Consider the following 23,836-nt stretch of genomic DNA (forward strand, 5'->3'; position numbering starts at 1 on the left):
GCAAAATCTGTGACTCCTAGCAGCAATAGATGCTTTTCTACAATCCTTTGGAAAGATCTTGATGTATCAGGGGCACAGACTAGGTAGAAATGATAGCTTGGTCAGACATTCTCATCCCATATCCTGGAGCCTCCAGGGAAGACTGTATGGTGTGAAGGAACCCTCCGAGCAGGCTTCTCCACTCTTGAGCAGAAAAATCCTTGTTTTTTTTTTTTTAACTGTTAGGTGGAACGTTCATTTACTCAGGATCCCACCAGACATCTCCCACTTGCCTGCTGTGTATCGGGTGCTGATATCACTGTCTGTCGGTGATATTGCTTAGAAGTGCAGATCTGTAAGCACCGAGTATCGTGCCTCCGTAGCTAGAGATGTGTGCACGGATGTGTGTGCATGTGAACATGTGGGCAGTGCCTCAAAAGAGAGTGTCCTGGAAGAGATGACACTGGAGCTCGATTCTTGAAGACCAAATGGGAATTAACTGAAAAAGGAGGGAACCAAGGGGGCAGCTTCAGTGAGATTTGGGAAAGAGAGTGTACCCTATGGCTGGGGATGGGAAGGAATATGTCGCAGCCCAGGAAGAGGGGTTGGAAGTAGATGGGCGGAGACCGTGGTCAGAGATACAGGTGGAGATGTTCTGGCTTTGACATCTGTGGAAAGAAGTTTGAACTCTGTCCCAAACACGCTGGGGAGCTACTGTAAATTTATGGAAAGCGTAGACGCATTCTGACATGTGGTTTAGAAAAGTCTCTGGCTGCTTGTGGAGAGGGAAGGGGTGTTCGTGAGAAGTAGGGGTGAGATGATGTCGCTGACTTGACTACGAGTGGGATTTGGGGCATTAGGGACCTCAGTCACCCACAGAGGTAATTTGACCTGTCCCTTGAGACCTGAAATTCCTTAGACTTCTACAGTATTCATGTTGTTTAGACGCTCAGTCCTGTCCCACGCTTTGTGACCGCATGGACTGTGGCCCACCAGGCTCCTCTGTCCATGGGATTTCCCAGGCAAGAATACTGGAGTGGGTTGTCATTTCCTCCTCCAGGGGATCTTCCTGCCTCAGGGATTGAACCTGAGTCTCCTGCATTGGCAGGTGGCTTCTTTAACACTGAGACACCAGGAAAGCCTGTTCGTTATTCATACTCATATTTATATTTATAGTTCTAAAGTCGAGAATAGAGAACTCCGTGGGAAAGTTAAATGGAATTTTCAGCCACACGTCAGTTTCCTCTTCCTGCAGCCCTCTAATTTCCTTTGGGTGATTATTCCTCTTCCTCCCTGTTTGGTTGTTGTCTTGGTGGGATGATGGTTGTTAAGGATGCCCCTGAGAGTCCTTCTGCCCCAGTGCAGCCATGGGTTGGACACACAGTTCGCCCAGCCTATCAGGCGTCTGTCAGTGGAGGGACGGAAGGATGGAGGAGTCCGCTGGTGTATTCCTTGCTCTCCCTGACCAGACCTCTTCTTCTGTCAGTTGTTTCTGTCTCCATGTCCTTCAGAAGTGCCCCGGCTCCTATCTGTGGCAACGTGTGGATCTTCAGGCTTCTCTTTGGCCCACAGAGCTTCAGAGAGCCTCCTGACTGTGACACAGATTGGATTTGTTAGTGAGCCACCCCAGTTGTTGTTATTTGGATCCAAAGAGCCCTTGATGTTGTGAGAAGTGTCCAGAGGCCTCACTTCATACCCGAGCACGAAGATGAACCTCACAGCATTTCCTACTGGTTTTGAAAGGGGAACAGGGCAAATGCAAGAAGGGTGTTTACTGGAAGCAAGTGAGGGGTGTACTGAAAGAGACAGGAGACCAAAGCTCTGCTGGCCTCTCATTGTTGCTGTGGGTGAACTTGATGCAGGTGTGTCTGCCTGGGGGCCTGGGGTGGGGGTCAAAGTAGCATCAAAGAGAGAGGTCAATCTCTGTGTACTTAGAATTCCAGGTCTTACTCAGATGACACTCAGGGCTCTGGCAATGCTTAATGATGACATAGAATAATAAGTATTTATATAGTGCTGTTCTTAGGTGGTGCAATGGTAAAGAATACACCTGTCAATGCAGGAGATGTGGGTTGGATCCCTGGGTGGGGAAGATCCCCTGGAGGAGGAATGGCAACCCACTCCAGTATTCTGGCCTGAAAAATCCCATGGATGGAGGTGCCTGGTGGGCTGCAGCCCATAGGGTCACGAAAGAGTTGGACATGACTGAGCACACGTGGCCTTGGTCTTAGATTAAGTTTTGGGCAGATTCAGACTCAAGCAGTGTGGATCCAGAGTTTATCCTGAAGGCCAAGGGAGCCATCAAAGCATGTTAAGGTTGTGCATTTTATTTATCTATTTTTTTCCTTTTTTTTTTTTTTTATAAAAAACAAAACTTAATTGGAGGATAATTGCTTCACGATGTTGTGCTGGTTTCTGCTATTTGACAATGTGAATCAGCCGTAAGTGAACATATGTCCTGTCCCTCTTGATCCCACTCCCTCCCATATCCCACCCCCTCTAGGTTGTCACAGAGCACCAGTTTGAGTTCCCTGTGTTATACAAGGCTGTGCCTTTCAGAAGGTAGCTTTAGCTTGGATGGAAGAATGAATTTGAGAGTAGAGAATGTGGACAGGCCTGGGGTGGGGAGGACAGTCTTCTGTCTGTTGAGTAAACTGTGGAAAACATTGTGTGTCTGAATTGAAGCGGAGGCAGGAGAGAGAGGGGAAGGAAAGGGACTCGAGAGATGTTTGGGAACAGAGGATGAAGGGAAAGTGTGCACGTGTTTTATTTCAAGGTCCCATTAGGACATTCGAATGGATACATCCAGTAGGCAGTTCCGTGTAGGAGGGGGCTCTGGGCTGGAGATTCACACCTGGGCTCTTGAGTCGAGTGAAATTTTCAGGGAGAAGAACAGCAAGATGAGAAACCCATGGGATGGGGGAAATGACACAATTTGAGGTCCATAAGCTGTATCCAGGCTACAGATCTGTTGATTTGGCTTACAGTATTAAAACATTAACCACAAAATTGATGACATTGAAAAAGTTGGGAAAGTTCCCGTAAAAATAAGATGAATGGATGCCCTTGACAGTGTGGGGTCATCTGGCCACCTGATGCTCACAGATGAGGGGCAGTGATCCTTTTCTGGCAGGACTGGTGCTCTCCAGGTGTCACAGTGGCCAGGTGACCTCCTTTCTCATCTTACCTAGTCCCTGCAGGTTTTTTATTTTGTGAACTCGGATTTAAGGTTCGGGAAGAGGAAGCAGAGTCTCATAGGAAACCAAGAATAAGCAGCTGGAGAAGTGGCATCAGTGAACTGCAAGTGCTGGGAGGTGGGAGTGACAAATGCCTTAAACAAGCAAGTCACGCAGAGATGGGACGTGAACTTTGGCTTTGGTCGTTTGGAGGTGCCTTTAGCAAAACACTTCAGTTCAGTTCAGTTCAGTTCATTTCAGTCGCTCATTTGTGACCGACTCTTTGCGACACCATGCACACCAGGCCTCCCTGTCCATCACCAACTCCCGGAGTTCACTCAAACTCATGTCCATCGAGTCGGTGATGCCATCCAGCCATCTCATTCTCTGTCGTCCCAGTCTCCTCCCACCCCAAGTCCTTCCCAGCATCAGACTCTTTTCCAGTAAGTCAACTTGTCGCATGAGGTGGCCAAAGTATTGGAGTTTCAGCTTTAGCATCAGTCCTTCCAATGAACACCCAGGAGTGATCTCCTTTAGAATGGACTGGTTGGATCTCCTTGCAGTACAAGGGACTCTCAAGAGTCTTCTCCAGCACCACAGTTCAAAAGCATTAATTCTTCGGCGATCAGCTTTCTTCACAGTCCAACTCTCACATCCATACATGACCACTGGAAAAACCATAGCCTTGACTCGACGGACCTTTGTTGGCAAAGTAATGTCTCTGCTTTTTAATATGCTATCTAGGTTGGTCATAACTTTCCTTCCAAGGAGTAAACGTCTTTTAATTTCATGGCTGCAATCAGCATCTGCAGTGATTTTGGAGCCCAAAAAAACAAAGTCTGACACTGTTTCCACTGTTTCCCCGTCTATTCCTCATGAAGTGATGGGACCAGATGCCACGATCTTTGTTTTCTGAATGTTGAGCTTCAAGTCAACCTTTTCACTCTCCTCTTTCACTTTGATCAAGAGGCTTTTGAGTTCCTCTTCACTTTCTGCCATAAGGGTGGTGTCATCTGCATATCTGAGGTTATTGATATTTCTCCCAGCAATCTTGATTTCAGCTTGTGCTTCCTCCAGCCCAGCGTTCCTCATGATGTACTCTGCATATAAGTTAAATAAACAGGGTGACAATATACAACCTTGACGTACTCCTTTTCTTATTTGGAACCAGTCTGTTGTTCCATGTCCAGTTCTAACTGTTGCTTCCTGACCTGCATACAGGTTTCTCAAGAGGCAGGTCAGGTGGTCTGGTATTCCCATCTCTTTCAGAATTTTCCACGGTTTATTGTGATCCACACAGTCAAAGGCTTTGGCACAGTCAGTGAAGCAGAAATAGATGTTTTTCTGGAACTCTCTTGCTTTCTCCATGATCCAGCAAAACACTTAGTACAGCATTAGGGCAAGTATTGTAGGAGAAGAAGGAAGGATGAGTGTGAAAACTGTTTTCAGAAAGCTGTGTTGCAAGGAGGAATTTGGAAGATGTTTTGTATTTTATTTATTTATTTATTTGACTGCTCCGGGTCTTAGTTATGACACGGGGGATCTAGTTCCTTGACCAGGGATTGAACCTGGGCCCCCTGCTTTGGGAGTGTAGAGTCTTACCCACTGGACCACCAGGGAAGTCCCTATTTTGTGTTATTTTTTAATATGTGAGTGACTTGAGCATGTCTGTATAAGGATGTATGTGATATAAAATGGTACTTCCTTTATTTGTGCTTGGCTTACCTTTTATAACCACAAGAAGTCCAGTCTTACGTTGCCTGGTTGGCAGATTACCCTACAAGAAGAAGGTTGTTCTTATTAAAACCACACGCTGCTGGGGTGCAGCATGGAGTGAGGGGTTTTACATGTCTATGAAGATGGCGCTGTGAGCTTCAGATTTTATCAACACTAAAGGCAGCTTTACTATTTTAATAGGTGAGCAGCAAAGCCTTCAAACGGGTAATTCTGCATTTTAAAAGCAGCAGGTTAAGTCAAGCAGTACCCATGTAGTGATTTCTTACGTGTATTTACTCATGCCTTTGTAAGCTGTCCATTTCCTTTTTTAAATTATTTGCCAGGTGAAATCTTTGTGATGATCATATCAACCAGCATCACTTCTACTACAGTCTGAGTGTGCTTTTATTGGTTGTATGCCATATGCCAATTTTTCTACTTACTTTTTTGTATTTGTTATGCTATGACTTGATCCATAACTTGTGTGTGTTAGAACTTATCTATTTTTGTCTTTGATGTAAAACTCTTTTTATTAAAGAAAAAAGTGTATCTCCCATCTGCAGTGGCTGATAAGCTCCTTTTTATCTGTGTGACCACAGTTTCAAAAGCATATTTTGTGTGATTTTTCTTTCCTCCCAGTGGGCAACAGAGACTTTCAAATTCGACATGGTGTGGAAGCAGCCAGTAGCCAAGATATGTGATAAATGTCAACCAACTAATTGATTCATCAATCAATTCAGTATGCAATTTTTGAGAACCTTGTATGTGTCATGTGAGGTTCAAGGTGCTGGGGATACAGTGAAGCATAAGATAAAAATTTCTGCCTTTATGGGGCTCATATCCAAATGGGGAAACAAACTATAAATAAAGAAACAAAGCATATGTCTCTATGTATTTTACGGATTAACAAATGCTAAGGAGAAAAAATACAGTAAGGAAGGGGGTTAGGAGTTTCATCGAGGGATATTTTAGATAGGGTAAACAAGGAAAGGCAATGGCAAGCCACTCCAGTACTCTTACCTAGAAAATCCCATGGATAGAGGAGCCTGGTAGGCTGCAGTCTGTGGGGTCGCTAAGGGTCGGACACGGCTGAGCGACTTCACTTTCACTTTCACACATTGGAGAAGGAAATGGCAACCCACTCCAGTGTTCTTGCCTGGAGAATCCCAGGGACGGGGGAGCCTGGTGGGCTTCTGTCTATGGGGTCACACGGAGTCGGACACGACTGAAGTGACTTAGCAGCAGCAGCAGCAAACAAGGAAAGCGTCATTGAGAAGCTGTCATTTGAATAAAGACCTGAAGGATGTGAGGAAGAAGGATATGGGATTCAATCACCTGGATGCAGAGCATTCGAGGCACAAAGATCAACCCGTGCAAAGGTCCTGAGGCAGAAATGTGCCTCACTTGGCAGGATTAAGGACTGTTACAGAGACCAGTCCCTGCATTGGGAAGATCCCTTGGAGAAGGAAATGTCAACCCACTTCAGTATCCTTGCCTGGAAAATTCCACTGACAGAGGAGCCTGGCGGGCTACAGTCCATGGGTCGCAGAGTTGGACACAGCTGAGCAACTGAGCACACAGACAGACCAGTATGCCAGACGGCAGTGAAAGAGAGCGAGAGGAGTAGGAGATGAGATCAGGTAAGGCAGGTCAGGGAAGGGAGATCTTACTCTGAGTAAGACGGAAGTTACTACCGGAGTAACATGAAGTGATTCACAATTTTACATTCTTAACTTTTTTTGTGCCATGGAATCCTTTGGCAGTCCTGGGACGTCTATGGACCACTTTTTAAAATAGCATTTTTAAATGCAAAAAAAAAAAAAAAAAGAAAGCCACAGAATATAAAAGAATCCAACTGCATGGAAATACAGTTACCAGAATATTAAAGCCAATTTATAACTTAGTAATATATGTTCCTCTCTATTAATTCATTAAAGACGATCTAGCCATTTTGGATCACTGCAGTTCACTGTTCTACCCAGTGGTAGCTTCTAATTTTTCAGATATTCTAGAACAGTGATAATGCCAAAGGGTTTTTTGTTTTAATTTCTCTGACCACAGTTTTGACTAGATGGACCTTTGTTGGCAAAGTAATGTCTCTGCTTTTTAATAAGCTGTCTAGGTTGGTCTTAACTTTATTTCCAAGGAGCAAGCATCTTTTAATTTCATGGCTGCAGTCACCATCTGCAGTGATTTTAGAGCCCCCCCAAAAATAAAGTCTGTCATTGTTTCCACTGTTCTCCCATCTATGTGCCTGAAGTGATGGGACCAGATGCCATGATCTTAGATTTCTGAATGCTGAGTTTTAAGCCAGCTTTTTCACTCTCCTCTTTCTCTTTCATCAAGAGGCTCTTTAGTTCTTCACTTTCTGCCATAAGGGTGGTTTCATCTGCATATCTGAGGTTATTGATATTTCTCCCAGCAATCTTGATCCAGCTTGTGCTTCATCCAGCCCAGCATTTCACGTGATGTACTCTGCATATAAGTTAAATAAGCAGGGTGACAATATACAGCCTTGATGTACTCCTTTCCTGATTTGGAACCAGTGTGTTTTTCCATGTCTGGTTCTAACTGTTGCTTCTTGACCTGCACACAGATTTCCTAGGTGGCAGGTAAGGTGGTCTGGTGTTCCCATCTCTTTAACAATTTTCCACAGCTTGTTGTGATCCACACAAAGGCTTTGGTGTAGTCAAAGCTATGGTTTTCCGGTAGTCACGTATGGATGTGAGAGTTGGACTATAAAGAAAGCTGAGCACTGAAGAATTGATGCTTTTGAACTGTGGTGTTGGAGAAGACTCTTGAGAGTCCCTTGGACTGCAAGGAGATCAAACCCGTCCATACTAAAGGACATCAGTCCTGAATATTCATTGAAAGGACTGAAGTTGAAGCTGAAACTCCAATACTTTGGCCACCTGATTCGAAGAATTGACTCGTTTGAAAAGACTCTGATGCTGGGAAAGATTGAAGGCGGGAGCAGAAGGGGACAACAGAGGATGGGATGGTTGGATGGCATTATTGACTCAATGAACTTGAGTTTGAGCAAGCTCCAGGAGTTGGTGATGGACAGGGAAGCCTGGCGTGCTGCAGTCCATGGGGTCACAAAGAGTCGGACATGACTAAGCGATTGAATTGAAAGCTGAATTTCTTTGACTATTATTCCTTGTGACTGAATAGTTCAGGACACCTGGGATGTGGTCTCATGTTTCAGCAGATTCTCTGTATGGTCACATGCAATCCATTTTGCTTCCATAGAGACATCTCTCACCTGGGTAACTCCCAGCTCACCAAGGTGTGGACAGTACAAGTTCTTCATATTCTGAGAAGAAAGAATCTTTTTAAATATGTCCAGGGACTTCCCTGGCAGTCCAGTGGTTAGGACTCTGAGCTTCCACTATTAGGGACTCCCTTGTTGGGGAACTAAGATCCCACAAGTCACAAGGCACAGCCAAAAAAAAGTAAAATCAATAAGTCTAGGTCATATGGCCACATCTTGGGCAAGTCCAGCCATTTTCTGCTCTCTACCTACTATAGGCGTTTTAGTCCCCACATATTACACGAGTTCTCTCCTCTACTTCTCCTTTACTTGTTCGTATTTGACCCAACTCTCTGGGCTCAGCTCTGATACACCTGGTCAGGTAGTGTCCCTGCTTCCCCATCCCAGGGGACCCTTTACCTCCTCTGAACTGCAGCACCTTCTCAGTATCTCCTTTTGTGTTGATATTCTGCCTTGGGTTGCAATTGTTTATTTACCTATTTGTGCTCCTCCAACATTTTCTAAGCTCCTTAAGCACAGAGGGCAAGAGCCATGTTGTGTTTTGTCTTCCGTTATTTCCAGGACAGGCCTGCCTTAAAGCAGACGGAATGAAAAGCAGAAGCTTATAATCCGACACATGACGCCAGAGCACGTCGGCGGAGGGCTCTGTCTCACCTGGACCTGTAAGTTGACTTAATGTCTACTCTTCTGTCTCTCCTCCCTTCCCAAATACTGACCAAGGCTGCTTATGACCTTTTATTTTCCCAAGTAGAAATAACTGTTTTCTTCGGTGTTTTTGTAATACTTTAAAGAAATTCACAGAATGCTGAGAAGTACAGAATAGAAGGCAAAAATCACCCCAAATTCCATCATTCAGAGAGAACGTGTTTTAACATTTTGGGTCATATTTGTATAGTATTTTTTTTTCAATTTCATAAAGGCAGACATAGTTTATAAAGATCAGATCATGACACTGTTGTATTATAATTATTTTCTTCTCTTACTTACCATTTTGTGACTTACTTTTCATGAACCTCTGGGCAGTGGAGTCCAGTGGATGAACAGGGCTTTAGAGCATTATTGTTTGAATTTACCCATCAAACCATCACTTCGGAGCTACTGACTCTGGAGAGTTAGTTAACTTCTCTGTTTGCCAGTTGCTCCCTCTGTAAAATGAACCCAGTGGAAATACTACTAGTCCAAGTGTTGTGAGGATTAAATGGGTTCAGGTATGAACACTTAGAGAGGAACCTGACTTGGTGTGCAGAGCTGTTGCAATCACGTCAGTGTTTTTAATGGCCATAGCGTATTCTTTGGCATGGCCCACTCCTAATCTTATTTCACCATTCCCCTATCGATGGACTTTTAGGTTGCCTTTTTACTCTTATGAATAATTAATGATGCAGTGACATCCTTGTATCTACATCCTTGGACATGTGTCTGATCCTCAGGATACATTCCAAAAGGTGAAATTGTAGGATTTTGTGATATACATTACTAGAGTCCTCCAGAAGATTTCCTTTAATCAGTTGACACCGCTACTATCATTGCATGATAGATTCCCCCCCACCCCGGTACCCACAGAACTGTTTGCTTTTAGTTGATCATTTTATCACTGTGTTAGTGTAGATGTTGGATGCATCAGTCATGTCATTGCAAACTTGGGGACAGGTAAGACTGAACTCAAAGTCTAAAGTCCCCAGGTGGGATGATTTTCCCGTTTCCTGGCTGCAGGCTGAAACCCTGCAGGAAGCTGCAAAGTGGAGGGAGCCAGGGCATTCCTCCCTGGGGCGAGTGGAATGGTGGAAGTCGTGGAGGAGGACCACACTAGGGTCAGTGGCAGTGTGGTTTTGCTTTTCCTTATGAGGTGCACAGCCTTCCACAGGACCCTCCTTACCTTCCTGTTTGTGGGTTGTGTTTGACGATGACTCAGCAGCGGCCTGCTGCCTTTTACTGCTCCCCAGGGGAGGTCGTCTAGGAACAGAACCCTGGGGGAGGACAGTGGTGTTCAGTTACCACGCTTGTAGCCCTTGGGATTTCTGGGGATGGTATTGCATTCACTCATTCTGGATGGCCAAGAGAAGTATAATTTGTATTAACCTTTCAGATATCATTTAGAGGTCTTGCTTTAGCAAGCACTTATTGGTTTTTCTCTCTGAATACCGGAATCCCTATCAATTTATTTTTAATTCCTGAATATTTTAGACCCTGGGAAGCTTTCATTTTCTTCTTGAGACAGAGCAAAAGGAAGGAAAAAAAAAAAAAAACTTTGTTAATTTAAGGATTTTTCCTGTTGACTTAAGGTATTTCTTTTTTAATGGCCTCTATATTTTATATTTTGGGCTTCCTTTGTGGCTCAGGTGGTAAAGAATCCACCTGCAGTGTGGAACACCTGGGTTGGAAATATCCCCTGGTGAAGGGAAAGGCTACCCACTCCAGTATTCTGGCCTGGAGAATTCCATGGACTGTATAGTCCGTGGGGTCACAAAGAGTCAGACACGACTGAGTGACTTTTACTATCACTTTCATATTTATTTATTATTTTATTATTGGAGTATAATTGCCTTATCATGGTGTATTAGTTTCTGCTGTACAACAAAGTAAATCATCTATATGTATACATGTATCCCTTCCCTCTTGGGCCTCCTTCTCACATCCCACCCCTCCAGGTCATTAGAGCACCAGCTGAGCTTCCTGTGCTGTTCAGCAGCTTCCCGCTCGCTGCTTTACACATGGCAGTGTATACATGTCAGTGCTAGTCTCCCAGTTTGCCCCACCCTCCCCTTCCCACTCTGTGCCCACGTGTTCATTCTCCACTGAAATTTCATAATTTGGAAAAAATAAGTCCTTTGGAGATAGATATACTTAGTAAACTACTTTCTGAATTAACTAGGCAGGGTTGTATTATTCTGATTGCTTTGGATTATAGGATTTAAATATGATTTTACTGGCACATTAAATTCTACCATGGTGGCCTGATTGCCTTATTTTAGCTTTATTTAAGCAAAACCCTTTACCACAGTTCTTACTAATGAAGCAAGGTAGAGGTAGGGTCAACTTTTTCCTTTTCTTTGTACTTGTATCGCATCATTACTCTTAGATTTTGTTGGAAGTTGGTCTGTAGGTGATGAATAGGGGCAAGACTACCAAACTGATATTTTGTGAAAGATCAGAGTTTCTACAAGATTGGCAGATTTGATTAGGAGTGGGTGTGGCCAGCAGGAGCACCCGGCCCACAGGAAGTAGGCCACATATTTGAAACTGTATGAATGTGCGGCCCTGGGTGTTATTCTAACACTGAAAATGCTAGCAAACAGACCGACTCACTGAGAAAATCACTAATCTTTACACTAGACTCAAGATTCAAGTTGTATGACGCATGCTTTGACTTTCAACAAAAGGTTAACCTTGCTTTTATCTTTCTTCATTTGCAAAATTTTACTTGTCTGACACCAGAAATGCCAGCGCTGAATTCTAAAAGAATAAGTATTTTGGGGAAATTTCCCCAGCCCCTGTCAGCAGATGAAGTATTAGTACAATCTGTCTTTCTGACCTTTCTGAACTTCCAGCTCCCATATAGGTGTCTGAGGTGTTTTTCACTCTGCTTGTTGATTTTGCTCTTGAGGGGACATTTGGCAGTATCTGGAGACATTTTGATTGTCACACCCTGGGGGGCAGGAAAGAGGTATACTGCTGGCGTCCAGTAGGTAGACTCCAGTGCATGTGTGCATACTCAGTCGCTCAGTCATGCCTGACTCCTGTGACCCCATTGTCTGTAGCCCACCAGGCTCCTTTGTCCATGGAATTTCCCAGGCAAGAATACTGGAGTGGGTTGCCATTCCCTCCTCCAGGAAGGATCTTGCTCCTCTAGGGCATCTTCCTGACCCAGGGATCACACCTGTGTCTCCTGCATTGGCAGGTGGACTCTTTATGACTGAGCCACCTGGGAAGCCTTTGGGTAGAGGCCAGAGATGCTGCTAAATGTCTTGTAGTGCATAGGACATCCCGCAGGAAAAAAGAATTATCTGGCCTCAAAATGTCAGTGTTGCTGAGGCTAAGAGTCCCTGCTATAGAAGTTTGCAAGGTCAGCATGTCTCAGGGAAGTTGGCGGGTTGCTAGGAGGGTGCTTCAAGGTGTCATTTACCTGGTAACCTTATCACGGATTGGAGTCAGCTCTGTCTCAGACTTGCGACTTCAGAAACTCAGGTGTCCCAGAGCTGAGTAAATAAACTTCTGTTTGCTTTACAAAGTTCCACTCTTTAAATAGAAGTGGTGGACAGAGTGGACACTTGTGTCAGCTGCATAGCTTATTTGCTGTGTGTTGGCAAGGATCCTGGGAACTGAAATCACCAGCAGGTGCCTCAAGGAGCTGAGAGTCAGAACCAGGGGAGATTTTGGGGTAGGGGTCCGTCGTTTTTCCCGTGGTCATGTGTGGATGTGAGAGTTGGACTGTGAAGAAGGCTGATCGCCGAAGAATTGATGCTTTCGAACTGTGGTGCTGGAGAAGACTCTTGAGAGTCCCTTGGACTGCAAGGAGATCCAACCAGTCCATTCTAGAGGAAATCAATCCTGGGTGTTCATTGGAGGGACTGATACTAAAGCTGAAACTGCAATACTTTGGCCACCTCATGAGACGAGTTGATTCACTGGAAAAGTCTCTGATGCTGGGAAAGGTTGGGGGCAGGAGAAGAAGGGGACGACGGAGAATGAGATGGCTGGATGGCATCACCGACTCTGTGGACATGAGTTTGGGTGAGCTCCGGGAGTTGGTGATGGACAGGGAGGCCTGGCGTGCTGTGATTCATGGGGTCGCAGAGAGTCGGACATGACTGAGCGACTGAAAAAACTGAACTGAACTGAATGATATCTGAGACTCTGAGCTCTGGAGACTTAAAACCCCACTCAAGATGTATCAGTGTTGGAGATGCTGTGTATTCAGGATAAAACTCTTCTCCTTTAGAAAGTTCTGGAATGGGTCTTGGCAATTAATTTTGATCTTTGACACTTTCTTCCTCTGCTTCCATTGCTGATCCTCTGCCTTTCATTATTCATATGGATTCTTTTAATTAATTTACTCTTTAATCTTATTGGCTTGGGGGAGAGGGATTGGCTAAAAACAAAAACAAAAACCTGTCAGGTGTCATTGTATAACAGAGACAATCAATTTGAAGATTGATATTAGGACACTGTCCCTAACTGCAGGCTTCTCAGTCTTGTGGGTGGCGCTGAAGTGACAACATTTCAGAAGAATGTGAGCAGGGCAGTGACAGGTGCTCTCAGCATTCTCTACAAACTCAGAGGACACAGACCTAGGCTGCAGTGCTACTTGAAGTGCTGCTTTAAGTTCTCAGGCACTGGTTTTAAAGTTTAATTTTGGGAGAGCAACATTATTCCTGTGATTCTCTGGGAGAATGATGCAGGGCATCATTATTAGTCTTGTGTACTGTCTGCTCGTCGGTTTCATTCTCCTCGCCATTTGATTCTCCTCGCCATGTTCCAAGATTGGATGTCAGGCCTCCGGGTGATGAAAGAGTCCGATCTGCCACTTAATCTTCACCTTTCCCCTCTCGTATTGGAGGCGATCATCATGTTCATTTTTGAAAGCTGTAGTCAACCCAGCAGGAAATACAGCCAGGCTGGACGGGAGCCCAAGGATGCCACCAAGGGTCTCCCTTTGTCCTGTGAAGAGAGGAATTCTGCGGAGACTGGAGATACTTGAATGAGCTTGATGTGCTTTGCCAGGATCCTGCTGAATCACTCAACAAAGTCAGAAACCAGCATAAGTGCAAAATCACGAATGCTCCAATCTTTTTTTTTTGAACAGTTGCACACAGATAGGGATGATAGGAACACAGAAACAGAACCATTTGGTGGGGTTGTTCAGCAGGAAGAGGGGAATGTGTCAGATGTACACATTTTGCTTCCCTCAAACCTGCTGGTTTGGGTCACGTCTGCCATCTCTCCCAACCCTTCCTTATTTTCCCCCAAGGGCTAGAAGAGGATCTTGATTTCCTATACTCATTGAAAGCAGGTAGACCTCCCTGAGTTTGAATCCCATCTCTGGTACTCACAGATGTGGGGCTTTGGGCAAACAGTGTCTTTGCGCCTCAGTGTCCCACCAGTAAAATGGGAAGGTTCCTGGTGTGTTGTAGGGACTCAGAAAATGCTAGTTATCATTTTACATGGAGAGGTGACACCTAGTTATGAATGCTGTAAGCAGGGGGTGAACTTACATAAATTCACTTCAGTTCAGTCAGTTCAGTCACTCAATCGTGTCTGACTCTTTGCGACCCCATAGACTGCAGCACTCCAGGCCTCCCTGTCTATCACCAATTCCCAGAGTTTACTCAAACTCATCTCCATTGAGTTGGTGATGCCATTCAACCATCTCAATCCTCTGTCATCCCCTTCTCCTCCTGCTTTCAATTTTTCCCAACATCAGGGTCTTTTCCAGTGAGTCAGTTCTTCACACCAGGTGACCAAAGTATTGGAGTTTCAGCTTCAACATCAGTCCTTCCAATGAACATTCAGGACTGATTTCCTTGAGGATGGACTGGTTGGATCTCCTTGCAGTCCAAGGGACTCTCAAGAGTCTTCACCAACACCACAGTTCAAAAGCATCAGTTCTTCGGTGCTCAGCATTCTTTATAGTCAAATTCTCACATCCATACATGACTACTGGAAAAACCATAGCCTTGACTAGACGGACCTTTGTTGGCAAAGTAATGTCTCTGCTTTTTAACATGCTGTCTAGGTTGGTCATAACTTTTCTTCCAAAGAGTAAGCGTCTTTTAATTTCATGTCTGCAGTCACCATCTGCAGTGATTTTGGAGCCCAAGAAAAAGTCTGCCACTGTTGCCACTGTTTCTCCGTCTATTTGCCATGAAGTGATGGGACCAGATGCCATGATCTTAGTTTTCTGAATGTTGAGTTTTAAGCCAACTTTTTCACTCTCCTCTTTCACTTTGATCAAGAGGCTCTTTAGTTCTTCTTCACTTTCTGCCATATGGGTGGTGTCATCTGTATATCTGAGGTTATTGATATTTCTCCCGGCAGTCTTGATTCCAGCTTGTGCTTCATCCAGCCCATTGTTTCTCATAATGTACTGTGCATATAAGTTAAATAAGCAGGGTGACAATATACAGCCTTGATGTACACCTTTTCCTATTTGGAACCAGTCTGTTGTTCCATGTCCAGTTCTAATTGTTGCTTCCAGACCTGCATACAGATTTCTCAAGAGGCAGGTCAGGTGGTCTGGTATTCCCATCTCTTTCAGAATGTTCCACAGTTTATTGTGATCCACACAGTCAAAGGCTTTGGCATAGTCAATGAAGCAGAACTAGATGTTTTTCTGGAACTCTCTTGCTTTCTCCATGATCCAGCGGATGTTGGCAATTTGATCTCTGGTGCCTCTGCCTTTTCTAAAACCAGCTTGAACATCTGGAAGTTCACGGTTCACGTATTGCTGAAGCCTGGCTTGGAGAATTTTGAGCATTACTTTGCTAGTGTGTGAGATCAGTGCAATTGTGTGGTAGTTTGAGCATTCTTTGGCATTGCCTTTCTTAGGGATTGGAATGAAAACTGACCTTTTCCAGTCCTGTGGCCACTGCTGAGTTTTCCAAATTTGCTGGCATATTGAGTGCAGCACTTTCACAGCATCATCTTTTAGACTTTGAAATAGCTCAACTGGAATTCCATCACCTCCACTAGCTTTGTTCGTAGTGATGTTTTCTAAGGCCCACTTGACTTCACGTTCCAGGTTGTCTGGCTCTAGGTGAGTAATCACACTATCGTGGTTATCTGGGTCGTGAAGATCTTTTTTGTACAGTTCTTCTGTGTATTCTTGCCACCTCTTCTTAATATCTTCTGCTTCTGTTATGTCCATACCATTTTGGTCCTTTATCGAGCCCATCTTTGCATGAAATGTTCCCTTGGTAGCTCTAATTTTCTTGAAGAGATCTCTAGTCTTTCCTATTCTGTTGTTTTCCTCTATTTCTTTGCACTGATCACTGAGGAAGGCTTTCTTATCTCCTTGCTATTCTTTGGAACTCTGCATTCAAATGAGGCTGAGACGGAACTATGTTTGAGTGTCTCCTGTGGAGGTCCGGGTTGGCAGTGGTCTGCAGCAGGGACTGAGGCTCTGTATATGGGTATGGCATAAGTCCTCTTGGAAGAGGTCGCCATTAACCCCACTATAGAGCTGCCAGAACTTACATAAATTCATATAGAGAAATATTGACTGATTTTACGTGTTTTCAAAAAATCCAGTCTTTTGGACAGAAATCATGGTAAGGGAAAATGAGGCAAGGCACAAGAATTCTAATTTTCAGGGGAAGAAGAGAGAAAAAGACAGCCTAGGATGTTGTTCATGCATCAGACATTGATGCCTACTGGCCACCAGTTTCTGTAAAAATGATGCATTTGGGTAAGGTCACAGTCTGTCCCTGGACCAGCCCCATCCTGAGAAGGTGATGAGCCAGTGCCCAGCAGTGCTGAGATTTCTCAGAAGTGCTGAATAGCCTAAGGACTTTGTTGATTTTTTTTTTCTTCAGTAATCAATGTAGTCATATCAAAGCTGTTTGTAGTTAGTTAATTATCTCCTAGCCGGATTAATCTTACCTTCCTTTAAAATGTGCTACTTTTGGAAAGGTGTCTGGTAGGGAAAGGAAGCCTATATTTGTGTGCTGTGCCCTTTAAAAAAGGCACGACATTTCTACATTTCAAGTGGAATACAAATATCTGAGGCTAACCCTTTGAGGTGCTGCTGGGAGACCGTGGAGGAGGAGGAAGAGGAAGACGAAGATGAGGAGGAGGAGGGGGAGGACGGTAAGGGGGAGGAGGGAGAGAATAAGGAAGAGGAGGAGGTGGAGATGGAGAGGTGGGTGAGGAGGAGGAGGAAGAGGAATTGAGATGGAGGAGGGGGAGGATGGTAAGGGGGAGGAGGGGGAGAAGAAGGAAGAGGAGGAAGTGGAGGGGGAGCAGGGAAGGAGGAGGAGTCGGAGGACAGTGAGGGGGAGGAGGGGGAGAAGAAGGAAGAGGAGGAGGTGGAGGGGGGAGGGGGGAAGGAGGGGGAGTTGGAGGACCGTGATGGGGAGGAGGGAGAATAAGGAGAAGGTGGAGGGGGAGATGGTGGGGAGGAGGGTAAGGGCGGAAGGAAAGGAGGAGGAGGCTAGCTCCTGAATTTTATGTATCCGTGTTGAAATTTCTCTACCTCTTTGCCAAGGGTCCCAATCACAGAAGTTCAGTGTGGGCAGAACTGCACTTCTTCCGTGTCCTTCCTCATTGTCATCTCTATTAGAGGTGGAAATGCACTGCAGGGTTGCTCTGGCCCGTGTTGGGACCGGCTTGTGGTTCCTGCTTTGCTTCCTGCCCCGTTGCCCCCTGGATGTTGGTAGAACACCTCCACGTGTTTGTTTTTTGGCTTCCGTACTGTGGGCCCCGAGATGGGGGAGAGGGCAGGCGCTGCATCTTGTTTGTAATCCCAATGCCCGGGTAATATCAGGCAGGGCTTCGGCTGTAATGAAAGTTTGCAGTGATTGACACAGCTGGAAGCGTGTCTTTCACGTCTTTCTGAAGCTCAGGGTCAATCCTTTCTTCTTTATCTTCCCCATTTCCCCTTTGAACTTAGCATTGATTGGAAAACATGACAATCGATAGGTAGATGCTTAGATACTACTGTGGGAAAGCACCACCATGAGGCAAGGCTTACCTTGTTGGTAAGTAAAGTGTTTTTTTTTTTTTTGCTTTCTTTATTCAGAGAGAAAAAATGAAATTTATCGTCTTATTTTCATATTAACTCTCCCTCATACATAAGACACACACAGACACATGCACGCACGCATTAACTAGAGAACTTTGATCTAGCATGTGTAGTCATTTCTGATCTGTGAAAGATGACAGTGACCAATGAAGCAACATTGAATTTGGCCAGCCTTTGAAACCTATTGATTTCAGATTAGAGCAGCAGTATTCATTCTATTAGTGCTGCTGCTGCTAAGTCGCGTCAATCGTGTCTGACTCTGTGCGACCCCAAAGATGGCAGCCCACGAGGCTCCCCCTTCCCTGGGATTCTCCAGGCAAGAACACTGGAGTGGGTTGCCATTTCCTTCTCCAGTGCATGAAAATGAAAAGTGAAAGTGAAGTCGCTCAGTCGTGTCTGACTCTTCCCGACCCCATGGATTGCAGCCCACCAGGCTCCTCCGTCCATGGGATTCTCCAGGCAAGAGTACTGGAGTGGGTCGCCAGTGCCTTCTCCTTCTGTTAGTGCAGTCACACTCAAAACTTGATCTCTAATATGGATTAAAGGTATTCAATTAGAAGTTTATAAATATGTTGTTGTTCAGTTGCTAAGTCATGTCTGACTCTTTGTGACACCATGAACTGCAACACGCCAGGCTTCCTTGTCCTTCACTATCTCCTGGAGTTTGCTCAAACTCATATCCACTGGGTTGGTGATGCCATCCAACCATCTTATCCCCTGTTGACCTCTTCTCCTGCCCTCAATCTTTCCCAACATCAGGGTCTTTTTATAAGTATATCCTTGATGAATTAGCTAGGAAAATGATGCTCCTGGAAGAAACAGTGTGGGAGGTGAGTGACTAACATCCTAATTCTAGGACCTCATGTTATGGAGGTTTTGTTAGCCTTGGGGTCAGTGGAGATGCCCCAGGTGTGCACTCTGGTCAAGATCTGAATTGTGGAGCCTGAAAATGGTTGTGAATCACTTCGTGATGTCTCCGTAGACAGATGACCAAGGGGAGTGATTGGGAGTTTGATTGGGTCTACGATATGAGTCTAATTATTAAAATGCCCAGAGCATTGAGTCTGAGATAAATCTTCTTGGATGTGTTTTCTCCTTGGAGTTACAACATGACCGATACTTTCTTCTGCAGGTGAGAGTGATTTCCCAGCGATTGCTTCGGCCGGTACAACCAGAGAACAGGATTCTTTTCTTTTTTGGCCGCTAAATGCCTCTGTACCCCACACTTTCCACTGAGGGGAGAAGGCCGGAGCTTCTTGGATGATGATGGATATTCCGCTGGGCAGGATGAGGGCAGAGTGTGTGACATCAGCACCACAAGGGTAAGAGCGCCTGTCTGGTGTTTTCTCTGCTGCCAGCATTTACCAAAGGAAGGGGAGAAAAACCTAGTGACAGAGATGAGGGTTAAACATCTGGGAGACTCTTCTGTTTGTGAAAATCCATGGGGCAGTTGGGGTAGATGACTGAGGAAGGGAGAGGGCTGGCCTGGAAGGACTGGGAGACACAGCAGGTCAACTTTGGAAGATCCTGTTGTCCAAGTGGCCCACCCTCTTTTGTGGTTGAGGAAGTGACACTCCTTACTGTGACAAGGTTCCATTTGTGTCCATTTGAGTTAGCCTGCCCTGAAATGAGTGCTGTGGTGCTGGAGCTGAGAAGAATCTCGCTCTGGTCCCAGATTGAGGACTTGTTGGCAGTACTGGGCCCGGAGACACATTTTTGCCTGAGCTATATAGGTGGCTCAGACAGTAAAGAATCTGCCTCCAATTAAGGAGACCCGAGTTTGATCCCTGCGTTGAGAGGATCCACTGGAGAAAGAAATGGCAACCCTCTCCAGTGTTCTTGACTGGGAAATCCCATGGACAGAGGATCTTGGTGGGCTACACTTTATGGAGTCCCTAAGAATTGGACACAACTGCACGACTGACACTTCCTATAGTGTTAAAAGCTTTTTGGATCAATTCTGATTAATGTTGAGATATCCCACGTAAAAATTAGGATTTCTGGGTTTTCCAGGAACCCTGTAAGATACACCCAGACTGGCCTTCTGTTCTCAAAAAGGACTCGTGCCGAATAGCCTTTGCCTCTGAGATAAGCCTGGGTGGTTCACCACAGTCCCAACCAGCCCACTTCATTTGTATAACTTACTTGTTTGGTTGTTTGGTCACTGGAGGCATGTCATTTCACCATGCCTGATCTATAGCCTTCTGCTAGCTCTTTCATAAAAACTGTGTTTTTTTTTTTAAGGAACAGTTTACAGAAAAATTGTGCAGAAATTGCTGAGTTCCCATGTACGCCGCCGCCGCCGCCGCTAAGTCACTTCAGTCGTGTCCGACTCTGTGTGACCCCATAGAAGGCAGCCCATCAGGCTCCCCCGTCCCTGGGATTCTCCAGGCAAGAACACTGGAGTGGGTTGCCATTTCCTTCTCCAATGTGTGAAAGTGAAAAGGGAAAGTGAAGTCGCTCAGTCATGTCTGACTCGTAGCGACCGCATGGACTGCAGCCTACCAGGCTCCTCCGTCCATGGGATTTTCTAGGCAAGAGTACTGGAGTGGCTTGCCGTTGCCTTCTCCGTTCCCATGTACACCCTCCCCTTATCCACACAGTTCATCCTACTTTTAACATCTTGCCTTGGTGCAGTGTTTATTACAATTGATAGCCAATACTGACATATTTTTATTTATTGAAATCCATAGTGCATATTAGGGTTCACTCTTGGTGTGGAAGTTTCTATGGGTTTTGACAAACATATAGTGGCATGTATGGACCATCACAGCATCATATAGGATAGTTTCACTGCCCCCAAATGCTCTATGCTCCATCTGTTCACAGTGGTAATTTGTATTGATTCTTCCAGATCAAAATGAATATCTTTCACTAGACCATGGACAGTACTTAGCATAAGGGGCTGGGGCTGTGGTGATGACAAGACATGGTCCCCTCCATGGAAAAGCTTGGAGTCTGGTGACAGTAATGGTCAGAGTTGTGGAGGATAAAGAGAACTATAAAGGCAATAAAGAGAAGGATAAAGAGGATAAAGATAACTATAAGGAGATAAAGATAACTAAGGGTAGAGAGAACAATAAAGGCACTGTAATCCCTTGGGCGGGGGGGGGGGGGGGGCGGTAGTGCAGATCAAAATGCACCTGAAAGGCTATGGGAGAACGTGAACAGAGCTGGGAAGTAAGGGCAGGGGGAATGATTCATGGGGCGCAGATGCATTCAGTGCTCCAGCACTCCACCTCTGGATCTCATCGCATCACCCTGACAGCTGTCTTTAGGGTCTTCTCCAGTGAGTTGGCTGTTCACATCAGGTGACCAACTGTCTGCCAATTGTCTCTATGTAATGTGACTCAGTTGGAGATGTGATGAGGTAGCTACTGGAGAGTTAAGTCTCCCCTCTTGTGGCAAAGTCCACATTTTTCCAATTTCTGGTTGAATATCTTTCATCTCTGGTTCTTTACTTTTTACAAATAGGACAGATTTCTGGCTTTTGGGTTCACTAAATTAGCCTTCTAAAGCAGCTCTCCTGCTTGGAGATGAGCTGGGTGAGTTAAAGGGATCCCTGAAGTTTGCAGAGGGAGTCACCCATTCTAAATGGAATCTGGAGGAAATGAGCACCTCTCTAGTATGACTGTCCAGATGGAGGTGGCAAGAGAGGGAAAGGAGTAGGTAGGGGCAGGAACAAGGAGGTAGGGGGACTCATCTTTTTTTTTTTTTTTCAGTTCTACCTATTTATTGCTACCAACCCATCTCCCTCCACCCCCCTCATGCATGTCTTGTGACCTCATGGACTACAGCCCTACCAGGCTCTTCTGTCCATGGAATTTTGCAGGCAAGGATACTGGGTTGGGTTGCCATTTCCTTCTCCAGGGGACTCTTCTCTTAATCTCTTATTTTTGAAATAAAGTTTACATGTATCTTATGCTTTGTGTTTTCAGAAGACTTTTGTGTTTGTTATCGTATCATCAAAGTGTGTACATCATCTTTTATTGATAAAGAACCTCCCATCCAAGGTCACAGAGCTGGGAAGTGGCACTTCAGGCATAAGTTTTCAGAGTCTTAACCTTGTCTTCTTTTCTTTAGGTGCTTCTGATAGTTCAACATGGATAAGGGGACCTGGTGGGTTCATTTCTTTCAGTGCAACATTTAAAAGTTGGGTTTGGGTTATGAATCTTCTGAATCAGGGTGACCGGGGACCTATGCCGGTGTGTTGTCAGCTGCATGTAATGCTGTTGGAACATGGATGTGGAAGAGACCAGGAGGGAATTTCCTTGCTCTGCTTGGCCAGTGGGACTCACTTTGCATCCAGACTTCCTCATGGGCTGGGAAGAGCCGTTTGGAAGGTTACTGGGGGGATTAGAAGCCTCAGGATACCCAGGAAATGCTGATCCCTGCAAACAAAGACTTAAATCTAGAAGGCTCTTTGAGGCTTTGTATGGCCTGCACACTGGCTCTGGGCATGTCCTCCTAGATGTCTCATAAAGAGCTATTTCTTTTTCAGGATTGTGTTGTAAAGACATCTGATCCACAAAGATTTGAATCAAGGTCCACTAGCATCTCCACTTCCAAATCCACAGTCAAGGTGGACCATGCAATGCCGCTGACATTTCATTATACTTTCTGCTCCTCTGTGACCCAATGCTGACTTCTGATTTTCTTTTCCTTCCATGCAACCCACCCCAGTGCATGGGGAGTTTGCTCTGGGAGAAGGTCATCACCAGGGAAGGTTCCTGGTGAGAGGATGCTCAATACTTGCGTGTGGATGGAATTTAGATTTTCACTTCTGTTTACATTTGTTTCGTTTTATTTGGAATATTCTCACACAGCATGGCTGGAAATTGAATTTAGCATGATGGTAAAGAATCCACCCACAGTGCAGGAGACCAGGGTTCGATCCCTGGGTTGGGAAGATCCCCTGGAGGAGGGCATGGCAAACCACTCCAGTATTCTTGCCTGGAGATCCCTTGGACAGAAGAGCCTGGTGGGCTAGAGTCCATGAGGTCACGCAGAGTCGGACGACTGATCGACTAAGCACAGCACAGCACCCTTTTAAAAAACATGTATGATTTTTCTTTGAAAGTTAATAGAATGAAATACAGCTTTTCCAGATGATTATTCCATAAAGACGGCAGTATTAATGCAGAAAAATGGCCCCCTCTTCTCTCTTGATGATGGGACTAATGTAGATTTTGGACAAGTGGGAGGACAAAAGAATCTAGGTTTTTGTTTTGTTTGTTTGTTTACTTTTATGGAATTGATTTTAAAAAGTGGTTCTGCCCAATAAAACAAGTAGAAGTGGCTTGTATTTGTTATGCCTTTCTTACTTTTTTGAGCGAATCAAGTGCGTTATCAAAGCCACCCATGCACACATGTGCATGGATATGTGTCAACCTTTAAAAGACACAGTTTTGAGAGCATTTATAAAGTGAGTTTGAGAGCGTGAAGCAAAGAGAGTGGTGAGAGTGGTAAGAGGTTAATGGCTTTGGAAAGGCTTTATGGATGCCACTTGGAGAGAAGTAGATCAACGTGGTGTTTAGTTTAAACTGCCAGAGAATATCTTGGATTTTTGACATCTTTTTTCTTTCTTTTCAATTTTACAAACACCAGGAGACACAAGGTGGCCAAGTATATGGTGTTCTCACCATGAGTAATTTGTGTTGATAGTAGGCAGGAGGATTGATGCAATGAAGTGAAGCTCTCGAGGAAGGGAATGAAAATAGCGCTTGAGTTTTCTACCCTGTGGCCAGATGCCTTTGGTACACATAGATGCGCCTGATCGGAGACCACATGTATCCTTGACATGCTAGTACCAAATCCCCTACCAGAGTATATAGCATTCTTTATTGAGGCTGACTAATAAAATATATAAAATTGAAGACCAACCAGTTAAAGACCTTCCTCCTTCCAGTTAAAAAAGTTAAATGTTTGAAGCGTAGTGGAAAAAGTTTGCCC

General features: G+C 44.9%; 1 protein-coding gene across 2 annotated transcripts in view; it reads left to right on the plus strand.

Annotated features, from left to right (window-relative positions):
• The window catches only part of KCNS3 (potassium voltage-gated channel modifier subfamily S member 3), a 93,070-nt gene that overhangs the window by 17,803 nt on the left and 51,431 nt on the right, over positions 1–23,836 (plus strand). For both annotated transcript variants that reach the window (XR_008682501.2, XM_055400449.2), the window contains exons 2-3: positions 8,707–8,807; positions 19,017–19,206. The gene's annotated coding sequence lies outside the window, so the exon portion shown is untranslated. The remainder of the gene's footprint in view (positions 1–8,706; positions 8,808–19,016; positions 19,207–23,836) is intronic.

Source organism: Moschus berezovskii, chromosome 11 (assembly GCF_049115385.1).
Source record: "Moschus berezovskii isolate FMDL1 chromosome 11, NW_MosBer_1.0, whole genome shotgun sequence".
Taxonomy (NCBI): Eukaryota; Metazoa; Chordata; class Mammalia; order Artiodactyla; family Moschidae; genus Moschus; species Moschus berezovskii.